The sequence below is a fragment of the Marmota monax genome, unplaced genomic scaffold (assembly GCF_021218885.2).
Source record: "Marmota monax isolate L192 unplaced genomic scaffold, Marmota_monax_Labrador192_F-V1.1 WCK01_AAM20220418_F8-fsc00031, whole genome shotgun sequence".
NCBI lineage: Eukaryota > Metazoa > Chordata > Mammalia > Rodentia > Sciuridae > Marmota > Marmota monax.
Window position 1 is genome coordinate 15,684,656 of NW_026695197.1, and position 23,966 is coordinate 15,708,621.

The 23,966-nt window shown below is 41.4% G+C and overlaps 1 long non-coding RNA gene across 2 annotated transcripts in view; it reads left to right on the forward strand.

Annotated features, from left to right (window-relative positions):
• Positions 1-23,966, forward strand: part of LOC124082014 (uncharacterized) — a 376,643-nt gene that overhangs the window by 243,803 nt on the left and 108,874 nt on the right. For both annotated transcript variants that reach the window (XR_009225308.1, XR_006848222.2), the window contains exon 2: positions 12,945-13,010. This is a non-coding gene — a long non-coding RNA (uncharacterized LOC124082014). The remainder of the gene's footprint in view (positions 1-12,944; positions 13,011-23,966) is intronic.

Here is a 23,966-nt window from a genome sequence, read left to right on the forward strand (position 1 = left end):
TCTTTTTTCTTTTTTTGCTGTTCTTTCCTCACCTCTGGGAAATGCTGAAAAGTCTGATACAGGGTCGTGTGCAAATCTGCCCAATGTCAATTCCACTCGCAGAACAGTCCATCTTCTCTAGAGTATGTGTGACCTTTGCAGGTTGTCACATCCTGGGCACAGCACCAAGTGATCCTCCAAGGGGGCTGGCATGGAGGAGCGGGCCCTGGGCCGCGGGGCGGTGCAAGCGGCAGTTTCTGGGCCCTGTGCCAACCTCCAGATAATTGCCAGCAGCGGGAGAGAGGTGGTCGAGGTTGGCGGAGCCTGTCTCTGACAGATAGATTGTCCCCTTCTCAGCGAGGCAGCACCGTGGCAGCAAGATGGAGCAGGAGGGAAAGCCAGAATGCACACGGGGAGGAGAGTAACCAGGAAGAGCTGAGCATCAGAATGAGACAGAAACAGACAATGGAAGGGTAGAGAAATGGCAGAAAGAGGAGAGATGGTGATCACACAGGTAGCAGCTCACAGGAGAAAACAGACACAAAGTTTGAGACAAGCAGAGGAGGCCTCAAGACAGACAGATAAATGCAGAAATGAAAGAAGAGATGAAGAGAAAGCAATCTCCAGAGCAGAGCGGCAGTCCACAGTAACCCTTGGCTGTATTTGCGGTTTTCAGTAAGAAAGATGTAGCTGCCAAAGCAACTGTGTCCATGCATCAAATGCATGCAGAGGAAAAACGAAAAGAGAGCCCCAAATCAGCCACAGAGCTGCATTTTTGCAGTTCTGGTGGCAAAGGGGGGTTCATGAAAGCAGCCAGGCAGGCTTTGGCTCCCAGTTTTGTCTCAACTCTCTAAGATCCAGGGCAGGGAGGTGAATGGGCATAGGCAGAGAGTCCATGGCAGACCATGGCCTTCCCTGGCATCCCACGGCAGAACATACAGGGGCCTGGGTCTGGGCCAGAGGCCTCATTCCAACTTATCCATCCTCCATTTTCCCTCTTCCCATCCTTTCTTGTATCCTCCTTTCCTCCCCACCTCCTTTCCTCAGTGCCCTACCTCAGGAGAACCATAAAAACCTACCTGGGACAGGCAGCCCACAGGCTTGGTCAGTCAGATACCCACTGGCCCAGGAAATACTCTCCTCAAGGTGGGGCCTCTGTGGCCAGGGGTCAAGTCCAAGTGCAGAGTAACTGGCAGGTTGGCTCGTAGAGAGGAAACTGATCAAGAGGAACAAGATGTGGGAGACACATTACTAAGTATGACATGGAGAAATCTCGTGTTGCAAATAGGACAGACCTCCACTGGGTGAAAGATGAATAGGACAGTGTTTTCTGACCTTCTAGATGCCCCCAGAGCAGTAACTAACATTTACCTCTTGAGCACTTTCCATGCCTGGCATTGGGCTAAGAGTGTGTTTTGTTTGTCAGCTCTAGGCCCATAAGGTCTGTATGATTATTCCAGTTGGCAGATAAGCCACCCAGCTTGATTCCATGTGCTTGTCCCAGACAGGTCAGAGCTTGCTGTTTTACACTGAATTGCACAGATTTGCCTGTGTATTAATGTTTCTGCTTTGTGTGAGTCTGCGTTGGATTCAGTTGGCAGGGAAGTGCAGTGGTGGGTGATGGAGAAAAGGAGGACATAGGAAAAAGTGATGAACAAAGAGAGATGGGAGACCTCACCCAGGGAACCTGCAGGCCACTCAGGGAGGGATGGCACTTGCCCCAGGAACTCACCTTGGTACAAGTTAAGAGAGACTCCCAGCTGGAGACTGCTCTGACGGCTCAGCGGAGCATGAAATTCTTTCTGAACATGAGGAGTAATGTATGAGGTCCATCTGAACTGGGCCCACAGGCATGCATTCAAAAGGTGGGACTGTGGAATGCAGAGAGAATAAGCAGCCCAGATGGATGGAATTGTCACGCGAGGGCACAGAGGCTGCAGAAACAGACCACAGTGGGGTTACCTAATCTCCTACTGCACACAACGAGGCTCTTTGAACAAGTAAGGGAGTTGACAGAGGCAAAGCTAGACAGGTAGACTGAGCTTAGAGAATAGAGAGGGTTAAATTTGGGATGCAGTGGTCAGTGGCTGGAGATGTCTAAGCAGAAAAAGAGAAGTGGCTGAGTCCGCTGTGTAGTTCTATAAATGAACCAATGGCCTAACTCACTGATTCTCTCATTTAGCAAATATTCATCATGTGCCCACTCTGCCCCCGGCCCCAGCTAGACAGATGGGCACATCATGAACAAAGCAGGCAGAGACCCCTGCCCTTGGATCCCTGATTCTGGCAGGGACACAGGCATTTTATATCTCAACTTCTGACCCTGGGAGAATGTCCATGTGGGGGTGGGATTTTCAGGGTTCAGAGCAGGCAAGAATCCATCTCCGAGAAACCCACAGTGCTGCTCTGTAAGGACACCTGGCCTTGGGTAGTTGGGGGACAGTACAAGGGCAGCTGGGACTCGTGATGGAAATCACTGACAGAAGGGATTATATTAGCCAGGACTCTCTTGGTTGCAATTAACAAATCAAACTGGCTTAAGCAGTAAAAGGTGATTTATAGGCTCGTGGAGCCAAGCTCCTGAACACTGAGGTGTCAGAGCTGGCCTCATGAATAACTAGAATTGGGGATATTGATACCACCCATCCCTCAGCCCCCACTCATGCTTTCCTGTGGCTGTTATGTCATTTCTTCAAATGGGCTGTTGTTGAGAATCTGGCATCAGCCCCGTCAGACTGATATTCTGACAGTTCAATAGCCAGAAATGAAAGTTGGCTTTCACTGTGCAACACTAATATAGGAACTGACTAGCTTAGGTCACATGCTAACCTGTCAGGCCATCATGATAGCCAGGGAGGTGAAGTTCTAGGCTGCACCCAGTCTGGACTACCTGCTCCCCTCATAGTTGTTAGGAAAGGAGGGGGTAAAAATAATAGGTGTCTACTACCATGACTGAGACAACTAAAAACTCGCTTTACCTAAGGGACAATTTTGCTGAAGGGTGACTTCAGCCACCTTCCAAAGCACATAATATTAAGGTTGTTTCTACTCAGACTGGGTTAGAAATGTTATTCTCCCTCACCCCACCTTCCGTGCATGCAAATTATAAAATGATAGCATAGAACCATTTAGAAGGGGGAAAAACATTCTATAAATGAGCTCTCTTAGAGGAAGGGAAACAGAATCAATTTGAAGACAGTGTTGGGGGGTCAGGGAGAGGAGAGTTACTCAAAACAAAACCAAGTGCCAGCCAATTCCAGGGCTCACCAGAGCTGTATCAGCAGAGTCTCTGCCCACCTTTGCAGAGCATCAAGGAGGTACTTCCTTCCCCTCCACCACCAACCTCCACCCGCACTTCCCAGCAGGATGGGGACACTTGGTCAGAGCAGTGCCTGCAGTTGGAGGCTCTTCATTAGCTGAGAAGGCCAGCCCTGCAGGAGGCCCGGATTTGAGAAGCAAGAACAATTTGAAAGGATGCAGGAAGCATTAAGCCAGAACAGTTCTCCAGGGGGTAGCAGAGCTAAGTGGAAACTCCAGCAAAGAGGACCAAAGGAGGAAGGAGTGAGGCCGTCATTCAGAAAAGAAAAGAATGCTTGCCATCAGGGAAGAAGGCAACATCTTCACCGGGAAGGAGAAATCAAAGCAAAATGAAGAGAAATGTGAGCAAAAATCAATGCTTTAAAAATATACATTCATACTTCCAGAGAGAAGTTCTAGAAACTCGAGCAAGTATAGCAGTTTGCTCCACTGTGAAGAATACCGGACTAGAAGCAGGAACTGGGAGGTTTGGCCCACTTTCGCCAGCGGCATGCTGGGTGGTCTTGCACTCTTGACTTTATTTCCTCATTTGTAAAAGGAGTTGACACTCCACATTGTATAGAGCACAGCGTGATGTGAGGGTCCACTGAGACGGTGGAAAGGAAGCAGTTTTTATAATATTAAGCAATTCTATTGTATTTAATTAGGGCAGGTGAATACTTATGAGATGACAATTAGAAATTGGGGTCATTCTAATGAAGGAAAAGAGGAGGAGACAGTCTAAGGCTTAGGATTCAGGTGAGCTAGCATCCTGCTAAATGACAGAAACAGAAGCAATGGATTCTATATTCCAAAAAAGCATTTATGATTGCTAAGTACCTACTATATTCTCAGTCCCTTGTAAGATGTCAAGAATAATGTAGAAGAAGCATAAAATATGATCCCTGAAGCTTATTGTCTATCTGATGAAATGAAACATGTGCAAATAAAGTACAAGTCACAGCATGAATTAAGGTAAAAGTCAAACTGAGTTGTTGATAATAAACATCAGAAGAGTTCAAAGTAGAGATCTGTGGACTGAGGGGCCTGGAGAGTTGCCCCTGATCTTGAAGCAGGATTTGGAGAGATATGGAGAGAGAGGGAGGAGGACATAAGGAAGGTAACTAAGAAGCAGGTCAGAAAGAACATAGAGTTGATGTATATGCATGGCATGGGTGGAGGGGTGTCAAGTGTGCCTGAAATGTGGGAGTAACAGGCAATCACTTTGGAAAGGCCATTTGTGTTCAGGTTGTAGGAATTCTTGATATTAGACAAAGAAATTGATTGTAAAGGAAAGTGACCCATTGGAGACCTCGGAGCAAAGCAGCTGCTCAATCAGCTGGTAGATGGATGCAGGGACACAATTCTGCATCCACAGGGGAGGTCGAGACTGGTAGCAAAATACTCAGAGAAGCCCGGAGATGCAGTGGGTCAAGTGGTGCAGAGGAAATGAAGACTAACGGAAGAATTGGCAGGCCTTTGTACCCAACCTACATGCGTAGGAAATGAAGAAAGAAGGTGGAGTAAAGGTGTCTCTGGGTTAGTTACTGGGTTAGTTACACCTGGGTTAGTTACACCTGGGTTAGTTACACATGGGATAGTTATGGGCTTTGAGCATCTACTAATCATGTCATATGCACACTGGGGTTGGAAGCAAAGAAGGTTTCCCAGAAAATGTGAAATGTTCATGAAAGTCTTTTGTTCACCTGCTACCAGAGGGAATAACAAGTGTCCAGGGAGAGGAAATGCCACAGGACAAGGCAAACATGAGGAGGTATGGAGAAAAGAGTCCCTAATTTGGGGGATGTCTGTATACATGAGGAGACGGAGATGGCTAGAGCACTAGGCAGGCTCAGAGTGTGGAGGAACCAGGATTCATGCAGCAGGTCTGGAGAGCTACAGAAGCATTGACAGGAAGGGAGACACAGTCAAAATTTTCTTAAAGCTGTTGGTGCAAATGCAAGGCATTGAAAAGTAAAGATAATCTGCAAATGAAACATAATGTGACTCCAAAACCATTCAGAATTCTCTAAAGAAATTGCATTATTCTGTTTCTATTTATATATTTCTTCCTTTTCTTTTTAGTTTAATAAATGTTACTGCTATCTTTTTTGGTGCATAAATATTCATAGTGCTTAGAGCATTGTTGTAAGTTGCAAGAAAATCCCCGTCTTTGTGTCATTTACTGTTTGATATGTTGAAATCAATCTTGTCTGATATATTTCGGACATTAAAATTAGGATCTCTGAGTTTTTGTTTTCATTTTTTTTTTCTGTTTTGTTTTTTGCTTATTTGACTATTTCTGGTCTTTTCTGGCCTTTGCCCATTTTTTATTAATTTTCAATCTTCTAGTCATTTTGTTTTAATAGTCTCTTGCTCGAAGTATCTAATTGATTTTTACTTTATAATTGAAGCTGAGGAATTATTTTGACTGATAAACATTTTACATTTATATTTTTGATAACATGGATATGCAGAGAGAGGGAGGAGGACACAAGGAAGGGAACTAAGAAGCAGGTCAGAAAGAACGTAGAGATGATGTATATGCATGGCATGGGTTGAGGGGTGTCAAGTGTGCCTGAAATGTGGGAGTAACAGGCAATCACTTTGAAAAGGGCATTTTTGTTCAGGTTGCAGGAATTCTTGATATCAGACACATTACCACTATGTCTTGCCCACATTCATAATGTGATTTGTCTTAACATTCTATACTTTCTGTTTCTGTTGCTTCTTTTTAAAATTTTACTTACGGTCTGTGGCTTGTTTTATTTCAATGTAGTTTGCATATGGTTTCATAGATATTTATCAAAAGGTTTTAATTTATTTTTTCTTTCATTGGTTATCTTTATGATACTATAAAATGTGTTTATTCCCTTCACTATTGACTGTCAGCTCTGCAAGCTGGTGAAATTTATGATGTTCTTCTTTTTCAGCCTCTTGCTTTCCTTCCATATTCAATCATAATTGATGGTGATGATGATGATGATGATAACCTTGGTCAGCTTTTTCACTGCTGTGACTAAAAGACTCAACCAGAACAATTATAAAGGAGGAAAAGTTTATTTGGGGGCTTACTGTTTCAGAGGTCTCAGTCCATAGATAGTTGGTTCCATTCCTTGGGGCTAGAGGTAAGGCAGAAGATCATGGTGGAAGAGTGTGGCAGAGGAAAACAGCTCACATGATGATTAGGAAGCAGAGAGAGAATCCACTTGCCAGATATAAAATATATACTCCAAAGGCATGCCCCCAATGACCCATCTCCTCCAGCCATAGCCTACCCACCTCCAGTCACCACTCAGTTAATCCCATCAGGGGGATTAATTCACTGATTGGACTAAGGGTCTCATAACTCAATCTTTTCTCCTCTGCACCTTCTCGCATTGTCTCACACATGAGCTTTTGACGGACACCTCACATACAAACCATAACAATAATGATGTTTCTGCTAATTTTTACTAATAGCCTTTCATACAGATTTCTATTATTTGATTCATTACCCTTAAGTAGCAACTTTAGATCATTCACTATTTGTCACCTTCTCTCTCCCCTCACTTTTAAAATTTTGTTAGTTTCAGTGTTTTTATCATTTTGGTAACTCACAAATATTTATATTGTTTTTTCCATCATAATTGCCCCAGTTTGTTATTTGTTTGACATAATCATACATTACATTTATTAAAAACTCACCACCAGTCTTTCCATCATAGTTTCTCCGTTCTCTACTGGTTGGTTGAAGTTCAGCTTCTGGTATATTTCCAGACAAAATCCAGGTCACATGTGTGCTGGGTAATAGGTGTTTCATGTAGCATGTGTACCTGAGCAAGAGTTGCAGCATAAAAAAAGGTATTTAATTCTTCATGAGGTTTTGTGAGCATCATGTTGCTGTGGTAAGCTGTGAAACCTACTTAACTTTCCCCCTTCAGAAAGAGATTTTGTACTTGGTTTTGCTTTATTTTGTTAGTATTGGTTTTTGTTTGTTCAAATGGCAAGAGGATTTCTTCAACACTGGGGTTGATATCTCTGTATCAATTTTTCTTGAGACAGTTTATATTTTATTTCTTATTGTTCTTTGCTTTCTTTGTAGATTTAAATACTTTATTTCTGGGAATATTTTCATCTTATTCTTTCCAATAGATTTTCTGTTCTATTTTTTTTTCCAATACTCTTCCTCAAGTTCTGCATTTATTCGTATGCACAGACCATTTGGATCCATTTACTTCCATGTCTATCACATTTGTTCTTGAGCCTTTTTAACCATGCATTACCCCTGTGTCTTGCCCACTTCATCAATCCTGTTCTTATGCGTGTTTTGTATTTTGAACAGGATCTGTGCACCTTCTTGTCTCCTCTGATGGGTTCCTAACTCTTGGGATGCCTTTTGTCTCTCATCTGCTTTTCTTCTGAGCTCTCTCTAACAGCTCACTTTTGTCTGTCAGTTGTCTTGACATTTCTTCCTGGAGCTTTTAATTTATATGATTTTCTTCATTACAAAAAGTTTTTGTTGTTCTGTTTGGTTTTAGTTTCCATATTTTTAACTGGTGCATCATAGTTGCACAAATTGATGGGATTTGTTGTTACGTATTTGTACATGCACACAATGTAACAATACAATTTGGCCAATATCCCTCTCCAGCACTTCCTCCTTCCTCCCTCCTCCCATCTTCTGGTCCCTTTCCTCTATTCTACTGATATCCCTTTGCTTTCCATGAGATCAACGCTCCCTCACACCTTTCTTTTCCTTTTTTCTCTCTAGCTTCCACATATGAGAGAAAACACATCACCCAGACCTTTGACTTATTTCACTTAACAAAATAATCTCAAGTCCATTCGTTTTCCTGCAAATGACAATTTTATTTTTCTTTATAGCTGAATAAAACTATTGTGTATATATACCACATTTTCTTTATCTATTCATCCACTGATAGACACCTAGGTCAGTTCCATAGTTTGGCTATTGTGAATTATACTACTATAAACATGGGTATGAATATATCACTATAGTATGATGACCTTAATTCTTCAGGATGAATATGGAGGAGTGGTATAGCTGGGTCATATGGTGGCTCCAAGCCTAGTCTTTTGAGGAAACTTGTACTGATTTCCTCAGTGATTATACTAAAATATAATCCCACTAACAGTGTAAAAGTTTTTCTTTTTCTCCACATCCTCTCCAGCATGTATTATTGTTTTTATTCTTGATAATTGCTGTTCTGACTAGAGTGAGATGAAATCTCAGGGTAATTTTGAATTTTATTTCCCTAATAGCTAATGATGTTGAACGTTTTTTTATATATTTGTTGACCATTTGTATTTCTTCTTTTGAGAAGTATCTGTTTAGTTCATTTGCTCATTTGTTAATTGTGTTATTTTTTGAGTTCTTTATATAGTCTGGGTACTAATCTTCTGACAGAAAAGTAGCTAGCAAAGATTTTCTCCCATTCTGTAGGTTCTATCTTAACATTCTTAATTATTTCCTTAGCTTTATTGTTTTGTTGTTGTTGTTGTTGTTGTTGTTGTTTTTCTATTTGTTCTATGGTAATTTTCTTGGTATACTTTCCTTTTGTTTCATGGCACAATTGAGTATATGATCTGTGTCTATTTGTTTTCTCTGATTATTACCTTCTCCTAGAGTATGTTGAAAGAACTCCTCTAATGGTTTCTTTTGTATTCTGGCTCCTATTTGATTGAGATAAACTCTTTCTTTAGGAATTTTGGAAAAGTTTATAGAGGCTGTCAGCCTATGATAGCATCAAGTAAAGTCTCTCTTATTCACAGGAATGCACCTCCAATACAGGGTTGTTTGTATGTGCCCATGTACATGTTGACTTAGCCTTCCCTTTTTTCCAGAAAAAAAAAAGAAGATATTGGAATCAAAAGACTAATTTGTATAGAAACTGTCTCCTAAGGTCTTCTTTACCAACAGACATGCTTTAGATGGCATGTCTAAATATTTTCCTGCCTGTTCCACCTTCCCTGTTCTTAATGGAGCCAAGCAATACCTGGGATGCTTTTATAGCAGCCCATTCACCTTGGACCAGTTGTTTCCAAAAGACAATGGCACTTGTGCCATTGTTCACAAACCCACTTTGCTTGAGGTCTTTGTTCATACACAGCTTTCAGCATTTATCTGCTCTAGGTTAAACTTTCCAGCTTTGGGCAGCCTTTTGCCAACGAAGGCGAGGCTTGTATTTCTGTTTCACATTTTCCTTCTTGTTTTGGAATGAATTCAGCACAAGTGGGCAGGGCTGTCTTAATACAGCCATCATAAAATCATCATAAAAGGACTGTGCACCCCTGATGGTCCCAGTGAATAGCCAGTACCCAATACTGTATTAGAAAAGAGAAGGTCCTTTATAAATATTTATTAAATGAAGTAAATAAATCTAAAAATGAGTAAGCAATTTTTAAATAAAATAGTAGAGACATAACTGCATTCAGAGCCTCTAAACTCATCTTTTTCATTGTACATCTTCACAGAATTAAAGTCAGAATGATTTATTTCTACCCCATTTTGGTAAGAAACATGGATAATCTATAAGCTACAGCAGCAAGCCCTTGAGTCCTACAACAGACTGGACTCAAGGGCTTGCTTCTGTAGCTTATAGATTATCCAGATGCAGCCAGGGAGGAAAGATTCTGTGAGAACTAGAACACTGTAAGATGTGGACACTTGTGGGACCCCTTGTGAGTTCCATGGGCATCTGCAGCATGGTGGATGGCCTCCTAAGCAAAGCTCAGCCTGACTCAGTCAGTAGAGCTACTAGGGTAGGTTTCTCTCTCGTTTCCTACTCACAAGTGGAGGGAGGCTTTGACTCAAGGAATCTATACCTTAAATCTCCTGAGAACAAGAAGTATGTTTCAGACTACACCTGTGACTTTTTATGGGGATGTAATAGGCATTTGAAATATGCACATGTTCATTTCTAATTTTCCTTGACTCTGTAGGTAACACCAAAAAAAAAAAAAATGTCATATCTGCCCAAAACACTTCAATGTCTAAGCACAGGCAAGACTCCTCATTCTTTTTAGAGATCATCATGGAAATTTTCCTTTCTATTCTTCTGTTATCTTGAGTCATCCAGAATTCTCCAGATTGCTCATGCTGTGTACACTTCTCACTCCTGAGCTGACCACAGTTGGCCATCCATACCAGCCCAGACCTGTTTCCATGGAGTGCCCATACCTGCCTAGACATCAGTATTAAATGAGTAAGACAGCAGGAAAGAGATGCATTTCCACAGTCTGCATTAGTGTTCTCTTTAGAAGTGCAATGACCGGCCATTTCTCCCCAAGTTGGACACATCAGTGATGTTTCTTTCAGACACACTGATATTACCCCCATAGTTCACCTCACCAAAGCTCCCTCTCATATATATACCTGAAAACCTGTGTTCACTCCCATCTAAACCCTGCTCTGGTGTCTACATGGGTTTTCATTAGGGTACCAAGCATTCTAGTTTTCCAAAGCTGTCCCAGTTAATGTCTGGTGTCCTGTCCAGCTAAGCAGTTGTCCTCATCAAAAGTGAGTTTAATTGATGAATTACAAATTCTTCCATTAGTACAATGCTCAACTTTCAAAATGCAACATGAGTCAGAGTATCTCTAGTTATATACAAAGTTCTTCTCTCCCTCACTCCTTTGTAGAAGACTATTAAGACTTACCAAGAGATGAGGCAGACAGACAGGCACCCAAACCACCTGAGGATGGTTGGGGAAAGTTGATAATATTGCTAGATAGGCTCAGAGAAGTTTGTGTGAGCCTTGAAGGAAGAACCCATCCCAAAGATTAAGAAAGAGGAGTATGACTCCCTGTCCAGGGAAAACGTTTTGGAATCATGTAATCCTTCGACCAGGAAGGGGACCACTTACGGAGGATAGGTATTTTGTGTGGCTCTCATTCCTCCTTTTGTGCCTATACCTCCTGGCCAATAATGCACCAGTGATCTCTATTATTTCATTTATTTCAGTGACTTTAGGTCTTGGTTTTGGTCATAATGGTGATCTATATGAGCCATCTATAGTGGGCATGGTTAATGAATCCTATTTTATTGCTTAATTAAGAATTTGAAAGTCCCGCAAATTACTGCAATTAACATGGATTTTTTTCCTCATTTATTTACTTATTTAGATTCCTGAAATTGCACCCTTAGCTTAAGCCAACAGCAGGGCTTAGAGCCTGTTAAAATACATGCCATTTATTAAAATACTTATTCTTCCCCAACAGTGGGGGCAGCAATTTGGAAATGGTGGTGGTATCTATGTGTACAAAATGTTTTGAAAAGAATATCCTTTAAATTCAGCTGGTTGAGCCTGGTAATATAAAAGTTGAATTTATTGAAAAACCTGTTGTGTGACTTAAATAAACTTAGGATTTTCAAAAGAGCCTGTTGTATGTTGACTTCACCTTACCTGTTTTTATTCTTTGGTTTTGTTTTTGTTTCTAATTCGTTTGCATGGAAACACAGCTCAAATAGCAGTGGTTAGAATTAACCAAACATACACTCCCAACTATAGCTATCAGGAGTACAAATAGGTATGATTCTACAGAAAATGTTTGAGAAATAACCTATTAAAATCTTAAATGAAGCCTAACCTTTAAAATCCAGTTATTCCACTTTGAGAAATTTATTCTTAAAATGAAGAATGTGCACCAAGATTTAGCTACAACAATATTCATTGTAGCCTCATTTATAATAGGAAAACAAATAAAATAACCAAAATGTGCAGCAATAAAAGATTGAGTAAATTTTGATACAGTCTTACATTAGAATTCTGAACAGCTACTAAAAATTTGTAGATTATTCTAGTTATCTATGACTGTGATGCCCTAAAAAATAATGACTTGGAACAACCAACATATGTCACAGTTCCTGCAGGTCAGAGACTTGGGCACAGCTTAACAGGGTCTGACTCGGTTTTCTCACAAGACAGCGGAGAAGGAGTCTTCTGGGACCACAGGCATTTAGGCTTGCTGTGGAGAGGAGCCACTTTCAAGCTCATTCCCATGGTTGGGCAGGTTTTAGCTCTTCCCAGGGTGTAGGTCAGAAGTGTCCTGCAATTCCTGGACACATGGGCACTTCTGCAGAGCAGTTCATGACATGGCTTCACCACAGCAAGCAAGTCAGAAGGCAAGAGAGTGTGAATCAAGGATAGAGTCTTTTTGTCACCTAACCTCAGAAATGACATCTCAACGCTTTTGCCCTGTTCTGTTGGTGAGAAGTCAGTCAGAGGTTCAACCAACACTCGATGGCAGTGAATTACACAATTACACAATCATGAGACCAGGAGGAGGCAGGGGTCACTGGGACCCATCTTGGGTGCTATCGACCAAAGCTGAAGTCTGTTTATTAGCGAAAGGTATTCATAATATCTTATTCAACAAGACAAGAAAATCACAAACAGTATGTGAAGTATGGTCCTTGTCTTGTAAACTAAAACCAATTTTGTATTTTTTTTCTTTTTCTTTTTTCATGAAACAATCTAAGTGTCTCATGGGTTATTAGTAGTTATACCTGGATGGTGGAAAAATAAAGGAATTGGATGTCCTGTTTCTTAATCTGTGTTTTTTTGGTTTAGTTTAGAATTTTTAAAAAGAATAAATGTTATTAATTTTTTTAAAAAAAGCAATGTGAATGCTCCTGTGTTTCTGACCTGCACTCTCTTTACAGGACTATATCCTGCTTACTACTTGAAGACAAACAGAAGTTCACAAGACCACTGTGACTGAGGAAATTGTAAGTGTGTTCTAGAACTTGCTGCTATGATTGTGTCTTCTAAAATAGCTGTTATCACCAATAATAATACCATGAAAAACTAGAATTATGCTCCTCTCTGAGGTCACTGTTACCACTGAGGGACAGTGATTGGCCTGAGCAGGTAGGAAACCTGAAGACCTGTCTCCTGTGCCGGTGTCTTCCCAGCTCAGTTCTCGTTGCCTTCAGTCATGACTAGCATAATCACATGGCTATTTCCTCTGCAAAATTCCAAAGGGAGAGGTTCTATTTATATGTCAAAAATAGATGAACAGATCTGACACTGCTGAACATAATTGCAAGTTTGAAAAAGGAGAGGGGATGGGAGAGAAAAGATAAAGTCATTAATAATCTCCACACTTCATTAGTTTTCCTGTTTCATGTCACCAGGAGGGCCTGAGTTGGGATGCTACTAGTTCAGGTTTGGAATGACTTCTTCAGCAATGTAAATGTTATCTTAAGGTCACTTTCTGATGAAAACTACTCTATTGCCAAGCACAGATTTATTGGTTGCTTGACAGGCAGATCAGCTGCTCTATACCTACACAGAGCACTAAAAAAAGAAGCTGTTCAGGATGGGCAAGCTGGTACGAATGAGGAAAGAAGGTAGTAGTCTCCAAGATGGCAGGGGATTCAGACCTTTCATACTAGTGGGTCTCTTTTCACTGGGATCTCTAATACAATATCTGTTATAACAGGTAATAGCCAAACCTTGGTGATTTAAATATGAATCATCTTTTTTTCCCCTCTAATAAGTTCCAATTTGGAATTTATCTAATTGGTGACTCGGAAACCCACCTGGCTCCTATCTGGCTTCATTGTCTTCTAAAGCCAACAAATTTTAGGTTGGATCATCTGCATCTAAGTGGTTGGTTGGGAAGGAGAAAATGGAGATGGCATGCCATTTCCTACCAACTGTGGCCTACGATTGACATTCATCACTTCCACTCATATCCCATTGGCAGAAACCAGACATAAGGGCCTTCTCTTGATGGAAGCAGCCTTGAGGTAGTTCTTAGATGGCACTCACTTCCCAAAAGCTCCAATATGTGATCTGAGAACACACACCATGAGTTCAATCAAGAAAAATTATAGTGTTCAAAAGTTCCTGCCAGAAAAATTCTGGGTGGGAATTCATACATCCATCATGGAGCAAGAATTAGTTGATTTATCAACTGCCCTAGGTGAGGGAATTCTAATACCAATCATATCTCTTTATCATGATAACAAGACTATAAATAAGGCTGTCCTTCACCAGAGGTTCTAGATGTGCCTGCCGATGCTGGAAGTCATAAGAACCCATTGAGGTTTCAAGACATCAGTGTTCTAGCCACTTTGGTGGGGAAGTAATAATGCTATCAATCACCCTTTACGAAGGCTATAACATAGCAGGTTGCTGGAAATGTCTCCAAAAAACATGAGTGTGGCTCCAGAAAGAGGAAAAGTGAGTAACCACGGGTCTGTTTATTGAGAAAACACTGGCCAGAATCACAAACCCTGGTAGGCAGGTACAATCTGGGATTCACTTCTAAGTCTCTTATAGTTTTGTTTATCCTCCATTCAGCTCATGGGCCTTCTTCAAGCTAACTTTAGGATTAATTCTTCAGTGACTTTGTTTTCTGTTGAATGTAATAGGAAGGGCCAAGTGTTTTCTGTAACCCTAGGTTTGCAATGTAAGTCTTTGGAGATAGGCTGGACTCTGTGTGGGGTGACCTGAATGGCCAGAAGCAATGAGCTGTAGTAGACAGAGACCTCAAGGTGGAGACCAGTCCCATCCCCAGAACTGCTATGGACTGCTGTGAAGGCAATAAGAGTAATTTGGACTCAGATGAGGCCACGTTTTCCCCAAATGTCGAATGGAGTAAATGGTGCGCACCTCTCTACTCCCTTTATTTTCTTAGGAAAATACGGAGAACTTGGGGCTCAGACAAGAAATTTTACAGTGCCTTGAGAATCACAGCATGCTAAGCAAGTACAGCAGAAACTCGCCATTATCTCTGTCCTGCTGCCATTACTATTTTGCAGCCAGCTCAGCTTTTCTTATCACAAAGCAGTTAATAAAGTGGCAACTGTGTTGTTAGCCTCTGGGGGGGGGCAAAAGAGCCAAGTGAGGCTCTATTTTTATCACATTTTAGTGTCCTGGTTTTCTTTCACAAGTGGATTTGGAAGTCTTTTAATTACAGTAGTATTTTACTATATTTGCTTATGACAAAATTCAGGATAGAAACATTTTTTTTTAAATACTAAAAAATGGAGGCTTCTCCTAAAGGCTGAGTGAATCTTTCCCTGCAGCCAGAGCACTGACACCTCTGATCCCACCTCCAAGTTTGTTACCTACAATTTTTAACAAATTATTCTCTGCATACCCCCGTCACCCAGAGAAAGAAATATATCTGCAAATCCATTAGTAAAGAGAAAAGTGAGAAAATCCATCAGTCTCAGGGTTTAGTTCATAAACTGGTCACAAGCTAAGAAGGATTTTTTTTTTCATGGTCACAAGGAGTTGTGAGAATAGGAAATTTAGAAATCAACATAAAGACAGATCAGAAGAATTCAGTCAAAAAGAAAAGGATTTTCATCCCTGACCCTGGGGCTTGGCTATTCCACTATTTCCTAAAGCATCTCATTTAAGCTTTCCTCAGCAGAGTCATCAGAAAGTCAGGTTGGCAGTGCCTCATTAAAAGGAAAAGAAAAGACAGGCATGGTGGTGCACACCTGTAATCCCAGGGGCTCCAGAGGCCAAGGCAGGAGGATCGCAAGTTCAAAGCCAGCCTCAGCAAAAGCAAGGCACTAAGCAACTCAGTGAGTCCCTGTCTCTGAATAAAATACAAAATAGGGCTGGAGATGTGGCTCAGTGGTTGAGTACCCCTGAGTTTAATCCCTGGTACAAAAATAAAGGAAAAGAAAAATGTTGCAAAATAGGGAATTCAGCCAATTAGAACCATAAAATGTTGAATTGGAAGGAGTTTTGCAACATACGAACCAAAATGTCCATTTTACAGATGAGAGAATTCAGACAGGTGAGCATATATTCAAAGTTGTACAAAAGAACAAGTATTAGGACAATTCTCAAGGGAGTGTATTAGTGTCTACTGTAACAAATTACCACAAATTTTGGCGGCTTAAAATGGCAATGAAGTTTTATTTTATTATAGTTCTGTAGGTCAAAGATCTGCTCGGGTCTCACTGGGATGAAATCCCATGTAGTAATGTGTTGATGGGGTTGTGTTTTCTTCTGGAGAGTCTGGAGAGAATCCATTTACTTGTGCTTTTCAGTTTCCAGAGGCTTCCTACATTCCTTGGCTTGTGATTCTTTTATAGTCGAACCTCTGACCACAGCTGAGAAAGTTCTTCCACTTTTAAGACCTCATGTGATTAGACTGAATTTATGGATTTAATCACATCTGCAAAATCACTTTTGCCATAAAAGGTAACACATGCACAGGTTCCTGGGGATGAGGATGTGCACACTTTTCAGTGGGGGTGGGCACTATTTTGTTTACCACCAAGAAGAAAGGAAGAAGATAGTAATTCAAAAGAGAGTTAGTTGGTTGAACAAGAAATAGCTGTGGACAACTGTTGCAGATTGGGACCCTGGAAACCAGTATCTGAGATGGAGGCTTACATAGTCAAAGTAAGAATGTTCTTAGGGTCAACCCCTACAGGGGCAGGAAGGGAGGGTAGCAATAATGTGCAGTGGGAAAGGGTAGGCTTCAGGCTTGTCACAAGGCCTAGGTTGACTTCATGGGGATCCCTAGAATAGGATGGCCCTTTGGAATTGTCATGAGGAGCTGAGCATTTAAACCCCTTTCCCTCTGACCTCTGTGACCACATCAAGCAGTCTCTAGGATGTGACCGAGTCATCTCTCTTCTGACAGCTTCCAACAGTTGTGTAGTAATATGTTCTTCATTTATTAAGCAGAATCCAAGCAGGCGATCACACCTCAGACTAGAGCACCCATTCCTAAGCTTCATGTATCTATGTGATAAAAAAGAAGGTCAACTGTGGTGGGTTCAGAATGATACTTGATTGGTTGATCTCTCAAAGTGGTCCTGGACTCACAACTTAGAAATCAGAAGGGAGAGTGTTATGTGCTTCATCTTTGGTGTAAGGCTAGATGAGATGGTGTCTGAAAACAGAGTAAGATGCATGAAAATGGGAGTAAAAGCAGGTGGGAATAACACGGGGATAGGAGATTGAGATTGTATCAGAAATGCTGTGGATTTCAGAGTTAGCAACAGGCTGTGCTGGCTTTACATCACTGAGACAAATATCTGAGAAAAACAACCTAGAGGAAGAAACCTTTATGGATTTATCTGTGGTGTCTACTACCCTTCTGCAGATGTTGGGCTCACAGCTTCAGAGGTTTTAGTCCATGCTCCATCAGCTTTATTGTTCTGGATCTAAGGCGAGACAAAACATCATGGCGGAAGGCTATAGCAGAGGGAAGCTGCTCAGCTCATCTGGGAAGCAAAGGGAGAAAAGGAGGAAGGGGTGTAAAGAAGACAAACCCTTCCGTGGCATGTCTTCAGTGACCTACTTCCCCCAACTAGGTCCCACCGCCCAGTAGTCTAGTCAGCTATCAATAGGTCAGTCTATCACTGGTAAGGTCAGAGCCCCCAGGATCCACTTGTTGACTAAAAGCTCCACCTCTGAAACTTGCTGCATTGGGGACCGTGCTTTCAACACAAGACTTTGGGTGAGATTTCAGATCTAAACCATAACACAGATCATGCACTCTGGAGACTAACATCCAAACCCAAGTCAGAAATCTAGGGCTCTGTCCAAACCACAGCAGAGAACTAAGTGGCCGCTGGCAGAGGCTGAGGGCAGGGTAAGTATCATGATAATGGTTTATATACTAACAACTTGCAGCAGGTGGTCAAAAAAAGTACAGTCCAGGATTGGCCATGGAAGTAGCTGGAAAAATAGATTAAAACATCCTCTTTAGTAGAACTAAAGAAAGGATAAGAATTTAATTACCAAGGAAAAGGACATTCTGTGTTAGATGAAGCAAGTGGGCGATAGCCTTGAATCATCTGGCCCATGAATGTCACTTGGCCCAAGCCCAAGTCTGATCCTGGCACAGGAATGAGAGATGCTGCAGTCGTGTGAGTAGCAAGGGTTAGAAAGATGCAGGGTAGAGCCATATGCTCACTCCAGGGGAGGTGCTTTCACATTACATCAGGGCTGACCTCACTGTTCATTTTAACTGAATAGTGTCTGCACTCAGCAAGGAGGATATAGAGACAGATTTGTTCACTTCCCTGAACCCCCAAGGATCTCACTCCCTGAGGTCAATACTAAGCATAGCCTCTGCATCTGGGTAACTGCCAGTTGTCCAGACACCGTGGATTACTTGACCACTTCTACCTCTCCACACACCCAGTCTACAAAGCCTAAAAGAAATGATATTTAAGAAAAAGACCAACTGATTCTTTCAGAAGAAGGCAGAGACATTGTGTTGGGTCAAACATATTTGGAAATAAAATAGGTTTGATTCTCCTGCAGGCCTTGATTCAAGTGGTGAGGGTAAAGCACTTCGACATGTCAAACATCCTGCCTTCCTGCAAGTCATTTCCACATGTCAATGTCACCAAGAACACCCATGCCTGGGATTCCTATAGGGCCTCACCTTTTACCACTCACTTTTACCCATATTATATCTTTTGAATTTCACAACACTACTTGGAGAAGAAAATTATTATTGTGGTTCTTATAAAGAAGAAGACATTGAGATTCAAAGCATTTAAGTACCTAACCTTAAGTCACAAAGTGATAGTGTAAAATGGGACTCAGGCTTATGAATTTAAGCTGCCTCTAACCCCTTATCATGATAAGTGCCCCCCAACCCCTGAAGATCTTTGCATCTCAACACTGGAAGTTTGGGGAAAATGGAGGGTCAGGAGGAAAACTCTGAGGGAAAAGTAGTCTGAATTTCACATTTTGTCTCAGGCCATCCTGAGATCATTGCTTTGAAGCATTCTCACATTCTTATCTCAATTAATCATTTCCTCAGCCCTGTAAGGTAGGCAGAGTAGATCTGAGAGCTGAAGAAACTAAAACTCAGAGAGGCTAGGTGACTTACCCAAGGATTCCAGGCATTGGGTGGCATAATTAGGGCTGGAACCTAGATCTTTGGAATGACTGGGATGGGAGAGAAAACTTTGCTGAAGGAGGTAGAAAGGAAGCTGTGTATTAAACGACTAGCCATATAATTCATACTGAAGTAAAAATGGCTAAAAATGGTCAAAAGAAGGATGCAGAGAAGAACTTACACTACTGTCAAGACCAATGGAATAAACCAGAAAGTTCAGAAAAAGATCCATGCCATTTTATAAATTGGTAAACAAAGGGAAATTACATATAAGTAGGCCCAGAATGGGACATGTGACATACAATGTCACCAAAATAGGCTCTTCGTACTGGGAATTAACATCAGCACTGTATTTCATATAAAATATTGAGAATAAATTCCAGATTGATTAAAAGCTAAAGGATTTTTTAAAGTTTTAAAAAACATTTTTAAAAAATTTTAGAAGAAAATTTAGAGAAATAAGTTTTATAAAATCCAATCAGGAAAAAATTTCTTGGGGCTGGAGATATAGCTCGGTTGGTAGAGTGTCTGCCTTGCATGCACAAAGCATGGGTTCAATGGGTTCAATCCTAGCACCAAAAAAAAAAAGGACAGAATTTCTTAAGATCCCCCCAAAATATGAAGAGATGAAAGAATTTGATGATATTAGCATTTAATATTTCTATATGACCAAAGACACCATGAACAAAACTGAAAGACAAATGAGAGATTTGAAGGAGGAGTTTGCAATGCATCTAACCAACAAAAGATTAATATTGAAAACACGTGGAGGGAAAGTAGACTGACTGCAATATAAAGAACCCCATAAAAATGTGCCAAATATGAAAACAAGCAGTTCACAGGAATGAAACAGAGATGGCCTACAAAGATATGAAGAGATACCCTGCATCCCTAGTAATCAGAAAAAAAAAAAAAATGCCAAAGCAAAAATATACCCTCCCACACCTCTCCCATTGTCAAAAATTAGAAGGTTTGACATCGCCAAGATTCTGTGGGAAAATGGATAGTGTCATCCAAATGGAATGCAAATTGTTATAATCCCCTTAAAGAATCATTTGGAAATATCTTCTAAAAGTGAAGATAAGCATGCCCTGTAACAACTAGTTTTATGTCTAGAATACATACCCTAGGAAAACTCTTATTCCTGTGGCATGCAAAATTATTTTCATTACTGAATTATTTGCAATATTGAAAACTGGGAAACAACCTATATACTCATCAGTAGGGCATCGTATAAGCAGGGGACAGCCACAGAAGTGAGCTTCGGTGAGCTGGACCCACATATCAAAAAGGATGATATTTGAAAACTTTAACTGAGTGTAAAAAAATCAACCACAGTATCCATGAAGGCACATGTTTTAAAACATACAAAACAATGCCATTAATTATTTATAGACCCAAAAGTATGTTCGGTAAAAGCACAAAAATGCAGAAGAATGAGAACAAGTTCAGGAAAATGATTTTTCAGGAGAAAAATAGCACCAAGAGAATATAAAGAGGATTCGATCGTATGTATTAATGTTTCATTAAAACAAAACTAAAACAAATCCAAAAAGAAAGATCAGCATTATAACATTCTGTGCAGTGTACATTGTGCAATCGAGTAAACAATTCAGAAAAGGAAAGAAAAACTGAGTCGCCAACTGCCTCTCTTCCCTCCAGTGGAAATGAGAAAGGCATGGGGACAGGGGCTGCAGGAGAGCAGAGCTGACAGCTTTGAAAATCATTTTGGCTTTGGATTTCTGCTCAGGCACACACACGGACACAGCCCCACACACGGGGGCAGTGGGGTCGTGGAAGGAGCTCCACCAAGTGAGGTAGCCAAGCAGCACCAGGTTCCTGGCCAGGCCCAGCTTCTCTAGAGCTTTCCATGGCTAAAAGAAAGCCAGGGCTATCAAATGGCTGAAATTTGAAGAAAGTGTGTTTCTCTCACAAGAAGCCCAGAGGTCACATTACAAGGACAATATGGTGGCTGTGTGATGTCCCCAGGACTCAAGCTTCTTCTGCTTTTCTACTCTACCATCCCTAGTCACATGGGTTCCATCTCCAAGGTGACTTCATGATAGGAGATTACCACCGCAGATCTGAGCCATCCAAATAGGAAGCAGGAAGAAGTGGGGTTGGGAGCACCAAATGGTACCCCATCAACGGGGTACATGCTTCTAAAAATTCCTTCCTGGAAGCCCTTAACCAAAGGAGGCTAGGAAATGTTTTCTTTAATTCAATCAATAATGTGCCCAGTGAAAAAATTGGGATTTTTACTGCCAGGGAAGAAGGTCAAAAGCTAGTTGATCAACAGCTGATTAGTAGCTGCCATAGCCAGTAACTCTGCCCATGGATGAGAGCCTGCTTCCTTTGGACTTTGTTCTCCCATCCATGCAAGAGAGCGTATGGAGTAGTGCTGACCTCCTCAGTGATCTGTGCCTCTGGTTGCTTCATACTTGGGTCAGACTTCCACTTGGGACAATTCTACTTAAGCCCTTGTCTTCCCATCCACTTTCCTTCAGTCCGGGAATATGTCTGACTTAGGCTTGGAAACTTTTCCCTCTCCAGAGTTTTGGTTCCCCACATAATTAGTATTCCACAATTCCAACACTTTAGGGATTGCAACTGCTCTTTCAGGTTTATCAACTGCTAGAAACTCATAAATTTTAACTTTCCACCTCACCTCCTCCAAGGAGGCCTCCCCGGCTTATGGCAGCCTCTGAGACCACTTTATCTCACTATCTATTGTCTACTGTATATTTTTCACTCCAGAGAATCAAATGCTTTTATTAAGGATGGGTCTTAGACCTTAGGGCCTAGTGACTTGCAACTTTTTTTTTCAGAGCCTCTTCTTCAAGTAAAAACTTGTGTGAAACTCCAAGATAATAAAAAATGTGGAGTCAGATGAGGAGGAAGAATCTTCTCAGCATAGTCTGAAGAGAAAATGTCCTGTCCTCATTGTATGAATGAGGACATTGCTGCATAAAGATAGAATTGACATATCTGTCCTCATATAGCTCATAATGTTGCTGATAACATCACTAGAGATAACACAGTTGGTGTCAGGCACAGGTTTGAGTGTTTTATGTGTATTAATTAAACCTTGTGATAACCCAAGTCACACAGCAAGTCCAGGGCAAAGCCAAGATTTTATCTAGGCCTTCTGAATCCAGAGATCAGGCTCAGAACCACTATTCCATAAGCAGTTAAGCCACAGAGCTTTACAGAATTCTAGTCTTCTGACTCAGAGACTAAAATTCTCTTCATTGATTTTCGTTATACTAGTCTATTGGTTTTATAGATTCTGGGTGTGTTTCTTAACTTTAAGTTCCTCTGTGCCTCGAATCTATTTTTCCTGCACACATTAGGCATTTGATGAGGACTTTGATAAAATATTTGTACTCTGTGAACAGGGACCAACTGCCCCTCACATAAGGCTTTGTTGGGATTTGAGTTGACCCAATAAGGATATTGTCTAAGGATTAAATAGAAATATCAAATCACATCCTCAATCATCTGAATGGAAAGCCATGTCCCTGCCACATCATGTCTGTCAGAAGAAAAGCAAGCATCTCACATGTGCTGTGCATGTCAGCTTCGAAGTCAAGTCTGGTAGGCTGGAAAGTGGGTATCCTTTGTTAACATCCTCATTTATTTCTCCAGAAAGGAAAGAATAGGGTGGCCACTTGTAAATCCAAGCCTGGCCGTGTCTTCCTATCTTTAGGGATAATTGAACTTCACATTTTGAAGATCATCAAGTTAGTATCAGAACCAGAACATAAGCCCACACCAGATAGCAAAGCCCACATCCTCTTCTATACTTCCCTTCCTCCTCCAAATCCAAAGAATATCAGCATTGCAAGGAGCTTCAGGGGGTGGCTCACTTTACCGGAAGGTGGTAGCAGTGAGGTTCATGGTGGCTAGCAGCCAGCTGATGGAAGTGAGGGGAGGTGAATCTGGATATCTTTATTCTCAATTCTGCTGTCTCCTCACTGCTGCTTGGACTCAAGCAGGCCTTGACTTGATAGCCAGATTCCCTCGAGGGTTAGTTTAAGAAAAAGGTGTGGAGTCCCAACCAGGTGCCAGGTACTATGCTAAGCCAGTAGAGGCACAGCAGGTTCAAAACAGAGTGCCTCTGTTCCCATGGAGGTCACGTTCAATTGAGACAGACAAAACCATCTTTCAAGTGGAGGTGACACATCATATGCCCAACATGGAATAATAAACCAGAGTGACAAAGAGTAGTAGGGCAAGAAAATAGAAAAGGAAAGAAAAACTAAGTCGCAAAGAAGACCTACCTGTTGGCACCTGGCTCTGAGCTTGCCCAACAAAATATATTTCAACCTTGATATACACACATTTCTGCCAGGGTATAGCATGAGGCTGACAGTGAGCATATTAGACATGCAGAACAGCAGACAGGGGGTCCCCAAAGGGGAAAGGCAGATTCCAAAACAAGTCCCAGCACCATCACAGTCCTGCCATGGACAGTCTCACTAGCAGGGAAAGCAGCCACCAGCAAGTATGAAGAGCAAAAAGAATTTTTAGAGGATGAGTCTGTCCCTGGAAAAAAACGGTCCAATGACTCTGGAGCTTGAGGAAGCTGTTCTTGCAATCTGGTTCAGCCTTCAAAAGCCTTCTGAACACCTTCTATTAGAAAGGGAACTTGAAGACGAAGATAATAATAGGAGAAGTTTATGGCAGGGAAAAAGCCCCATATGTGCTTCAAGGTCTCATTGAAAATATTTCCTACATAGGCTTGAGAGGTTTTGTCACTGGAAAAGGAGCTAAAAGAGAAATAGGAAAACTGTGTGCCTTAGAAACAATATGGAAACCTATTCCTGTCCAAGGCCCA